The sequence below is a fragment of the Somniosus microcephalus genome, chromosome 19 (genome assembly GCF_052327205.1).
Source record: "Somniosus microcephalus isolate GS21.2 chromosome 19, FLI_Smic_1.0, whole genome shotgun sequence".
NCBI classification, from domain to species: domain Eukaryota; kingdom Metazoa; phylum Chordata; class Chondrichthyes; order Squaliformes; family Somniosidae; genus Somniosus; species Somniosus microcephalus.
The window spans coordinates 56,927,469-56,938,883 of record NC_141005.1 but is presented as its reverse complement, the minus strand read 5'-3'; the positions used below and the strand labels follow the sequence as shown (position 1 = coordinate 56,938,883).

Here is an 11,415-nt window from a genome sequence, read left to right as displayed (position 1 = left end):
TATAAGTGCTGTGTCAGGATTTATTGGGCAGATTCGCCCTGACCTTCGAATAGTAAAGTCCTGTTTTAAGTTACTCTGGTAGTCTGTGTATTAATTAACTAAACAACCCACAGACTTTACAGTGGCGACGAGTCCGATCGTACCCTGCGGCAACAATACTTCCGAAGCAGTTAACGAGCGTCGGGAAGAGGCAACCGCCCTCGTCATTCTGCTGGGAGAAAACTCGAGTCTGCAGAGCTGGAAAGGAGGAAGAATTCAGAGACAAAGACTTCCATCAGCAACAGGCACTGACTGTCCCTTCTGCCACGGTGAGGAGTGAGCCGATCAGCACGAGAAGCAAGCCGGCCATGGTGACTGTGAGTAAGGGAAAAGTAAAAAGAATAACCGGAGGATAAGGGCGGTGCACTCGACCACGGTCGAGGGGGAAAGGAGCCGGACAGAAGTCGGGCCCAGAGGCGCTGAGACTGGGGCAGCGTGGAGCAAGGAAGCCGCGGTACAGACAGGCTGGGGACGCAACGGCGTCGTGAGACAGCTAGACCGCGACCGGCGAAAAAGGCCGGGCAGCGACCGAAGCCACGAAGCGCTGCGACCGGGAGCGTAGGCGCGGGAAGATATAAAAACTCAGCCGCAGCCGGGGAGGGAAGCACCGGACTGCGAGAGGGCCGGGAGGCGCGATTGGGAGCCGAGCGAGCGGGAGAGGCAGAGCTGACCAAGGGAGACTGAGCGAGAGCCAGTCCAGCGGCTGAAACTGTTCGCCGTCAATGGGGTGTACCCAGCGCCGGTAGAGCCGAGCGAGCAGGAGAGAGACAGAGCCCGAGCAAGGGGAACTGAGCGAGAGCCAGCCCAGCGGCTGAAACTGTTCGCCGTCAACGGGGTGTACCCAGCGCCGGTTGCCCTGCCGAGAAAAGGGAAAGCACTGAAGCCGACGCGCAGGCTGTGAACCTGAAAGCCAGCGGCCGTCGCCCGTGGGGAAAGTGTACCCCTCCCGCCAGGGGAAGAAACGCGGGAAGCCGCCATTAGGCAGAGAAGAAGACAGAAGCGGGGAACCGCCATTGAAGTGGGCGGGGAGAGAAGATAAGCGCGGGAAACCGCCATTTTCGCGGGAAGCGCCATCTTGAAAAAAAAAAAGAAAATTTAAAGAAATAATCCGTGGTGTTATCAGGAAGAGAGGAAGATGCCTAAGCGTGGTAACATCAACGATTTTAATTCCGAGGTAGAAGACTGGGCCACGTATGTGGAACGCATTGAGATCTATGGTAAGGCCAATAAAATAGAAGAAGATGACAAAGCTATAACCTTGCTAAACTCGATGGGCGCGAAGACATACGGGCTCTTGAAGCATCTACTAGCACCAGCTAAACCGGCGGATCAGACTTTCGATGATATTGTTGCTGTCCTGAAGGATCATTTTAACCCCGCACCACTGATGTTAGTGGAACGATCAAAATTTTACGCGAGAACGCAACGGAAAGAGGAAAGCAACGCGGAGTACCTGATTGAACTGCGTAGGCTAGCGAAACACTGTCAGTTTAGGGAAAATCTGGCAGAGGCACTCAGAGACAAATTCGTGTGCGGAATGTCAAAGGAAGAAACACAAAAACGACTGCTCGAAGAGAACGATCTTACACTTGATAAGGCTGTCCTTATTGCTGCATCGAACGAAGCCGCAGCGAAAGGAACGGCGGAAATGCAGCTAAAGGCAGCGGCACTCAGTGTGCAGCAAATTACTTCAGGTACAACGAAATGTTATCGTTGTGGGAAGACAACACACGACCAGAACCAATGCTGGTTTAAAAACCAGGAATGTAGGAAATGTGGCAAGCTCGGTCACATAGCTAAGGTATGCCGGTCAGGAAAGAAGACCAACAATAATGAGTCACCACAAAAGAGGTACAGAAAGGTACATGAGGTGACTAGGAAGAGTCCGGAAGAACAGAATTCGGACTCACACTCCAACTGCAAGGAACTGGATAGTCTGAGAATTCACAATGTGAGTAATGAAGCTGACCGACAAGCTATCTGGATCACACTACAGATTGCAAAAGTCCAAGTGAAAATGGAAGTGGACACCGGATCGGCGTTGACGGTCATGAATAAGCATGATTATAAAAAGTTATTCAAGCATATTCCCCTACGGGATACGGAACTAGTATTGCAGACATACACGGGGCACAAAGTATACCCCATCGGAAAGATAGAAGTCAAGGTGAGATACAAGGACAAAGATAACCAAAGGATGGACCTGTATGTGTTGCCTGAGGGAGGTCCACCACTTCTGGGACAGGAGTGGATCAGGAAAATAAAGATAGACTGGCATTCACTAAACACCATGACGGTAGATTCCGGAAAGGAAGATGTCAAACCTGAACGGTTGTCCAGAATATTGGACGAAGCTAAAGAGGTATTCCAGCAAGGACTGGGAACACTGCGAGGAATTAAAGCAAAGGTTAAGATTGCAGAACATGCAAGCCCAAAATTTTTCAAAGCCAGATCGGTACCTTACGCGATACGACCTGCTGTGGAGGCAGAACTGGAAGAACTTGAACGATCAGGGGTACTGTCAAAAGTGGACTGGAGTGAGTGGGCCATGCCCATTGTTCCCGTCATGAAGTCTTCACCAAGTAACAAGCCAGGGGGACCGGGGAAGGTCCGCATCTGCGGAGACTTCAAGATCACAGTGAAACCGGTGCTTCACACGGTACAATACCCGCTTCCGCGGATTGAAGATATCTTTGCTTCGTTGGCTGGAGGGAAACACTTCACCAAGATAGACCTGGCACAGGCATACTTACAAATGGAAGTCGAGGAAGAGTCGCGTCAGTACCTCACCATCAACACACACAGAGGCTTGTATCATTATAATAGACTGGTTTTTGGGGTAGCTTCGGCTCCAGCAATTTGGCAGAGGGCCATGGAGCAGGTATTACAAGGAATTCCAAGCACGCAGTGTTACTTAGACGATATCCTGATTACGGGAGAAGACGAGGAAGAACACCTCACAAATTTGAAACTGGTGCTCACTAGGTTGAAGGAATATGGCCTTCGAGTTAATCGCAAGAAATGTGAGTTCTTTCAAAAACGGATCTCATACTGCGGTCATGTCATTGACCGAGAGGGGCTGCACAAGTCACCTGACAAGATAGAAGCTGTCGTGAAGGCCCCCGCTCCGGAAAACGTATCACAGTTAAGATCATTCTTGGGGTTGATTAATTATTATCACAAGTTTCTGCCGAATCTATCCACGGTGCTGCATCCGCTGAATGCTCTGTTGCGGAAAGAAGTACCATGGAAGTGGAGTGAGGAATGTAAAAAGGCCTTTCGCAGAAGCAAGGCGTTGATTACCTCTGAAGAAGTGTTGGCTCATTTCAACCCAACGTTACCTCTTCGTCTAGCTTGTGATGCTTCCCCCTATGGAATTGGAGCAGTACTTTCACACAAGTTACCAAATGGCTCGGAAAGGCCAGTGGCATTCGCGTCCCGATCATTGACCTCCGCAGAGCGAAATTATGCTCAAATAGATAGGGAGGCCCTCAGCCTTGTGTGGGGCGTAAAGAAATTCAATCATTACCTGCAGGGCAAGAAGTTCACATTACTGACAGACCACCAGCCGTTGGTGTCCATATTCAACCCTAACAAGGCCGTTTCCACCATGACAGCGCAAAGGTTACAGAGGTGGTCCGTGTTACTTGGGGCACACCAATATGACATCGAATACAAAAGGTCCAAACAGCATGGAAATGCTGATGGGTTATCGCGTTTGCCATTGCCGATAGTAGAAGAAGCGACTACAGTGGACCCGGTAGAGATGTTCCACTCATCCATAGTGGAATGTCTACCAGTAACAAATTCGATGATCGAAAACGAAACAAGAAATGACCCGACTCTCTCACGAGTCTATGATTTAACGGTGGAGGGATGGCCAGCACAGGGCGAACCAACGCTGCCAGCATTTTCGCAGAGAAAAGAACAGCTGTCAGTGTGTCAAGGAACCCTGATGTGTGGATCTAGAGTGGTGATTCCACCCAAACTTCAACAGAAGGTGTTAAAGGAGCTGCACGAGGGACATCTGGGTGGAGTGAAAATGAAGAACCTAGCAAGAGCGTTCGTGTGGTGGCCAGGCATCGATGGGGACATCGAAGAAATCACTAAGAGCTGTCTAGGATGCCAGAAGGTCCAAAACGCGCCACCACAGGCTCCTCTGCATCCATGGGAGTGGCCCTCATCTCCTTTGCAAAGGGTACACATCGACTTTGCTGGTCCATTTATGGACTCAATGTTTCTAATAGCGGTGGATGCACACTCCAAGTGGCCGGAGGTAATAAAGATGTCCACCACCACCACGGAAAAAACCATCACAGTGTTAAGGACCATGTTTGCTAGGAATGGGCTGCCGGAACAGATCTGTTCTGATAATGGACCGCAATTTGTGTCCGAAGAATTCAAGAAATTCTTAAAGAGCAATGGGGTTAAGCACTACACGTCAGCCCCATACCATCCCGCCTCCAATGGATTGGCTGAAAGGTTTGTCCAGACCTTCAAGAAGGCCATAAAGGCCATGGGTAATGAAGCCATTAACTTACAACATAAGGTGGATAGCTTCTTGTTGGCGTACAGGAATGCAACACATGCGGTCACAAATCAAACTCCCGCCATGATGTTTTTTAATAGACGACTAAGATGCCGGCTGGATTTGCTTAAGCCAAACGTCAGAAGGGACGTAGAGAACCGGCAATTCCAGGGCATGAATGAAAGGCCAACTAGATCTTTTCAGATAGGTCAACAAGTTTTGGCCCGGGACTACCGTACCGAGAAATGGCAGCCTGGAACTATTGGAAAAAGGCTAGGGCCGTTGATGTATACGGTGGACATTGGGGACAGTATAATAAGGCGCCATGTTGACCAGATCATAGGGTCAGCCACAAATGGCCAATCTACTCCACCACCTTACACGGTTAATGTTGAGACAGAGATACCCAGAACACCTACCTCCGATCTGGTAATACTGGAATCAGATGAACCTGACACTGTCCTTCAAGCCGAATCGACCTTGCCAGAAGCACCTGCTACCCCGCCGGAAGTTACGACACCACCGAGGCATTATCCGGACAGAGTCCGGAAACCTCCAGAGAGACTGAATCTGTGAACTGTCTTGCATAAAGTTGTATATATGTTATAATGTATGTTTAATGGGGAATCAGTATGTTGTAAGCTAAAAAGGGAGGATTGTAGTGTATGTACCCGTCTACCTTTAAGAGAACTATTGTATGTAACCGTCCACCTTTAAGAGAACTACTTTAGGTGTTGCACTACTTTGTTGGCTTCTGTATACTGTAATACCGACGGTGACCACACCGGTATATAAGTGCTGTGTCAGGATTTATTGGGCAGATTCGCCCTGACCTTCGAATAGTAAAGTCCTGTTTTAAGTTACTCTGGTAGTCTGCGTATTAATTAACTAAACAACCCACAGACTTTACAGTACCCCCGTTTGCAGTAGGGTGTTCAGTGGGTGTAGTACTGTTGACAAATTCGGCAAGAACTTATGGTAGTAGTTCACCAGCCCGAGGAACGACCTCAGTTGTGACACATTTTCTGGTGCTGGAGCCTTGACTACTGCCTGAATCTTTTCAGGGGACTTATGTAACCCCTCTTTATCAATAACGTGGCCACAATACGAGATCTGCTTCTGGAAAAACTCGCATTTGTGGCGATTAGCTCGGAGCCCATATTCCTTCAATCTAGTGAGCACCTGCTCCAGGTTGGCGAGGTGATCACTGTCATTTTCGCCCGTGACCAGGATGTCGTCCAAATAACACTGGGTCCCTGGAATCCCTTGCAGGACTTGTTCCATTGCTGTTTGCCAAATAGCCGGAGCTGATGCTACCCCGAACACCAGCCGGTTGTATTGGTAGAGACCTTTATGAGTGTTGATCGTGAGGTACTGTTTCGAGGCTTCTTCTACCTCCATTTGCAGGTACGCCTGGGCCAGATCAATCTTAGTGAAGCGTTTCCCTCCAGATAGCGAGGCGAAAATATCTTCAATCCGCGGAAGCGGATATTGTACAGTGTGAAGGACTGGGTTCACTGTCACCTTAAAGTCCCCACAAATGCGAACTTTCTTTGGTTCCCCAGGCGTATTACTCAACGACCTCTTCATTACAGGAACGATGGGTGTAGCCCACTCGCTCCAGTCCACTTTGGACAGTACTCCTGAACATTCCAAACCTTCCAGCTCTGCTTTGACGGCTGGGCGGATCGCATAAGGTACCGGTCTGGCCTTAAAAAACTTTGGGCTTGCATTTTCCTCTATTTTGATCGTCGCTGTTATGCCTTTTAGTGTTCCGAGTCCCTGCTGGAACACTTCTTGTGCGTCAGTTAGCATTTTTGACAGTCGTCCAGGTGTGACGTTGTCATCCTTTTTGGCATCTACAGTCAGTGCTTGTATGGAATGCCAATCTAGCTGTATCTTCCGGATCCATTCACATCCTAGTAGTGGTGGTCCTCCATCTGGCAATACATATAGGTCCATTTTTGGTGTTTCCTTGCCGTTATATATAACGTTCACCCTTATTTTTCCTTTGGGGTAGACTTTTTGCCCCGTATACGTCTTCAAGACAATCTTTGTATATCTCAAGGGTATATGTGAGAATAGCCGCTTGTAGTCCCTTCGGTTTATGACTGTTAGGGCTGATCCTGTGTCCAATTCCATTTTCACTTGGACTCCTGCTATCTTGAGCGTGACCCAGATAGTTTGGTGATCCTCCGTTTTGATCACATTATGTAGTTTCAGACAACCCAGCTCCTTGCTTCCGGAGTCTGTATCACTCTTCTGTTCATCTGAACTACTCTCCGTCACCTTATGTACCTTCTTGTACTTCTCCTGTGGAGATTTCTTGCTGCTGGTTTTCTTTCCCGACCTGCAGGCTCTTGCTATGTGTCCTACTTTTCCACACTGTCTGCACACTTTGTCCTTGAACCAGCAATCATTATGGTCGTGTGTTGTTCTGCCGCAGCGATAGCACTTCACTGTTCCGTATGACATTTCATTTGTGCCATATTCTTGTGGCCTCCGTTGTATCTCTGCAGCGCCCCGTGCTGCTGCTTCGTGTGATACTGCAATGCTGAAAGCCTTGTCCAGCGTAAGATCCTTTTCTGATAGAAGTAGTTTCTGGGTTCCTTCACTTTGAAGCCCACACACAAACTTGTCCCTTAATGTATCTGCTAGTCCCATTCCAAACTGGCAGTGTTTCGATAGCTTGCGCAGTTCCGTTAAATACTCAGCATTACTTTCATCTTTATGCTGGTTCCTTTTGTGAAACTTAAATCTTTCTGCTATCAGCAGCGGTGTGGGGTTTAAGTGGTCCTGTAGGATTGACACTATGTTTTCAAAATCCTTTTCTACTGGCTTCTCTGGGGTTACTAGGTTTCGTAGTAAGCCATACGTTTTTGCACCCATTGAATTCAACAATACCAGCGCTTTCTTGTCATCTGGCACTTCATTCGCCTTGCAGTATACTTCTATGTGTTCGACATATGTCGTCCAATCTTCGACTTCATTGTCGAACGCTGTGATACTGCCACTCTTCAGCATTTTTGGGTGTGGTTAGACTGGCTTAAAATGGCATCTCCCGCGCTTTCCTTTCTTCCCTGCTGCGGCTTAAAATGGCATCTCCCGCGCTGCTGCCAACGCCGCTCTCGGCGGTCCTCGTGGCAAATAGCGACGCCCTGTGGGTTTCATGCGCTGCTCCTGCGCTGCTGCCAACGCCGCTCTCTGCGGTCCTCATGGCAATGGCAGCACCTCGCGTTTTCCTGCGCGCCTCTCTCCCCCATTGACGCTGCTCGGCCCTTGAACACCGGCTGCGCTCTGCTCTCTCTTGCCTCTCTCCCCCGTTGACGCCGCTCGGTCCTGAACACCGGCTGCGCCCTGTGCGCTCTGCCCTCTCTCTCTCCCCCGTCGACGCTGCTCGGCCTTTTTCTGTGCCGCTCGGTCGGGCTCTAGCCCGTCGCTGTCCGGGAAGGGTCTGCGCAGTACCTGTTGCCAGCCCGTTTCGCTGGACCACCGTGACTGGAAAGCCAAGCCTGGCTCTTGACAGCCTCCCCTGCAATGCTCAAATCTCCGCTGGATGACTGGGCAGTTGCCCGTGGTCGACGCCCATGCTTCTGGACTCGACCTTCTTCCACTGTTCTCCAGGAGCGAATCCCTGGGAGGTGATGCAGAGTTGCAGGTAGGTTCGAATCTGCTCGTCGCCAATGTTATGTCCATGTATCTTAATGTTGTGTCCTTCAATAATCAGACAACAGACTGCAGGGAACGATTCAACAGGTGTTTACTGAATGAGGGTTACTCTAGAACTAACTGTACAGATCACTACTCAGGGTTTATATACAGGTGTGGTCACTGCCGGTACTACAGTATACAGGAGCTGTAAAAAGTAGTTCTCTCCCTTAAGGTATATATACATTACGTACATTACAGGCTGCAGTGGTGCAAACCTTTCAATTATCTCAGTAGATCACGAAACGTTACTGCCAAGTCACATTCAACCTCATCCTGCTGTGCCACTCATCACATCCCCATCACTCTGCCTTCCCTACCCTATTCCTACACATCCTTACTCACACCAACTTACCTTGCACCTCCACCCATCCCTCTCTATCTACATTATCACTTCCCCATCTCACTAGCCACCCCTCACACTTACCCTCATCCTAGTCCAATCATACCAACTAACAACACACAAGTGTAGGCACTTGGGTGGTTTAGCCAATACTTATGTGTAGTTTCTGGTAATGTGCTGTCAAACATTGAAACCTTTATTTTCAGCACGTTGTGTACTTGGACTGATTTGTGTGTACCTTTGGAAGTAGCTTAAGGAGTTGTACTGAATGGCGTGACATAAGGGTACTCCCCCCACCCGCGCAATGGTGATGAGTGTGAAAGGAATGGCTTGGGCATGGTAGGGATGCTTTATGGTGTTGGTGGTGCCAACCTGGCGCATCATGTGGCATCCAGGGTGTATAGCATCAAGTGAAGTAAATCTGGCCATGGTGAGGCCATCCCTGGTGTCCCGGGCAGCAATGTGGTCGGGTGCTGATGCCCTGTGTCCTGTGCAGCATCAGTTGATTGCGGAGAAGGCTGGTGTTGTTGTTGTTGCTGCTGGTGTGCCCGGTGATGCTGGTGTTGGGGCTGATCTTGGTGGGATTCTGAGGACCAAGGTGAGATATTTTCAAGGGCAACGATGCTGATGGAATAGATGGCAGGTGAGGTTGAGATGACAGAATCGATCTATCAACGGTGAGAGAGGTTGTTCCAGTGAGGTGGCACTGGATACAGAGTTAGCTCCAAACACTTGCAAGTTGCAGAAAGCTCAATCTGTCTTCCAAATGCAGTAACCAACAGCTTCTTGAGCTTTGAAAGTGAACAGCTGTAACATGGGATCTTTTATACAACTTTGGCAGCTGTCAGGTCATGAGATAATTCGGTGCTGAATCCATTCACGACATGCTGAGCTGACGTGTTCCCCGAGCAGCGGGTGAAATTGAAATGTAGGCTTAAAATAACAGTTAATTGGATGTTAACAACCCATTTAATGATGCGACTGCCTCCCCCGCCGCTTGGTGACGGGTCTGTTCAGCGGCAACAGACCCGACACCTGGCAGACTCGCGTGGAGGCGGGTTGACAGCAGGTTCGCTACCCGCTGTCAATCTTTGCTATTTTGACACCGGACCCACCTCCGAACCCGCCCTCTCAGCGCCGGCAAAATTCAGCTGACTATATCCCATCCAACTGCCCAACCCTTTCACTGAGAAACTCTCTTCTCCCCTTCTAATGCAGTTAAGCTGGTATTCTTGTTCCATTCTAGTTGGGCAAAGTGCTACTCCCAGCTCCTCACCGCCTCCCCCAGAGCACAGTTAAAAGCTTCCGACACTTTATTACCATCCATTTCTCCTTTTTAGTGCATCCATTTCCCCCTTTCGTGGCCAGGAGTGAATACATTTGAAAATAATGTTTCAGCAGAACACCATGTTGGCGATTTGTCCACAGCCTTGGTGTCAGTCTGCTTTTCTCTTCCACCAGGTGCCCGAAAAGTCGACTTGTCTGTTGTCGCCATCTGACCGATCTGTATCGTTCCAATTTTAGTATATGTGCACAAATGTACACTAAAGAAAGTGTTATATATTGTGGAAGCAAAACAAGGTTGAAATCAGTGAACGAGAGGAGCAGGTGAATGAAGAAGTTGATTTTGGGTTTAAAGCAGGAGTAAATAGGGCTGTTTTTCAGAAGGTGAAATGTTTTAAAAGTGTAAAATATGGAACGCTTCACGAATTTGCGTGTCATCCTTGCGCAGGGGCCATGCTAATCTTCTCTGTATCGTTCCAATTTTAGTATATGTGCTGCCGAAGCGAGCACGAATATATTGAGAAACATGAATCTTATATAAAGCATCGACAAATTAAATACCTTTAGGTCACGGTGCTCCATTTAAAAAAAAAAAAAAAATCATATATTGAGTTGCAATTTTCCCACAATATAATACACTAAATGCAGTTGCTCTAAAATCTAAAAGAACTCCTTTCAGCCCTCATGTTTTCTTCACATAAATATTGAAATAAAATAGATTTCTGCGCAGAGGATTATGGTCCCTAGGTCATAAATGTAAATGAGGGCGGAGGGCGGGGCCTGTTGCTGCGCTGGGTTTCCCGGTGGGCGGGGTTTATCCGGTGCTGTTCACAGTCCCCGTGTGGAGAGTGTGGCTGAGGACCGGCAGCATTCAGGGGCCGTGCCCGTCTTTCCACACACATCACCCGGCCCGGGCCCTTCTCCCCTCCCCCTCAGCGCTGATGCCTCCACCCCTCCATTGGCGCCGTGCCTTCAGCTGGCTGGGCCCCAAGCTGTGGAACACTGTTCCTAAACCTCCACCTCTCTTCCATTAAAGCATCATTACACTTTACTTCTTTAACCAAACTTTTGGTCACCTATGCTAATACATCCTTCTGTCAAATTTTGTCTGAGTACTTTCCTCTGAAGTGTATTGGGATGTTTTACTGGGCTAAAGGTGCTATATAACTGCAAGTTGTCAGGTTCATTTAAGTTCATGTTACTTATGGTATGTTGCCTCCCTGGTGCCAGGGTAAGGGACATCACTGAGAGGGTGCAGAACTTTCTGCTGGGGGAAGGGGAAGAGCCAGAGGCTGTGGTCAATGTCAGAACCAACAACACACGGAGGAAGAGGTTTGAGGTCATGCAGTCAAGAGTTTAAGGAGCTAGGGAGGAAGTTAAAAAGCAGGACCTCAAAAGGTGGTAGTCCCTGGATTATTCCCAGTGCCATGTGCCAGTGAGAATAGAAATAGGAAGTTTATGGTAGGTTACTGTGTGAGGACGAGGTCGAGTAGGTTTTTCCCTCACCACCTGT

General features: G+C 48.8%; 1 non-coding gene across 1 annotated transcript; it reads right to left on the bottom strand.

The window, feature by feature from the left end:
- Window positions 1-10,305: 10,305 nt before the first annotated feature.
- Window positions 10,306-10,412, bottom strand: LOC147104457 (U6 spliceosomal RNA). Its single transcript, XR_015072408.1, has one exon. It is a non-coding gene; the product is annotated as a U6 spliceosomal RNA (small nuclear RNA).
- Window positions 10,413-11,415: the final 1,003 nt, after the last annotated feature.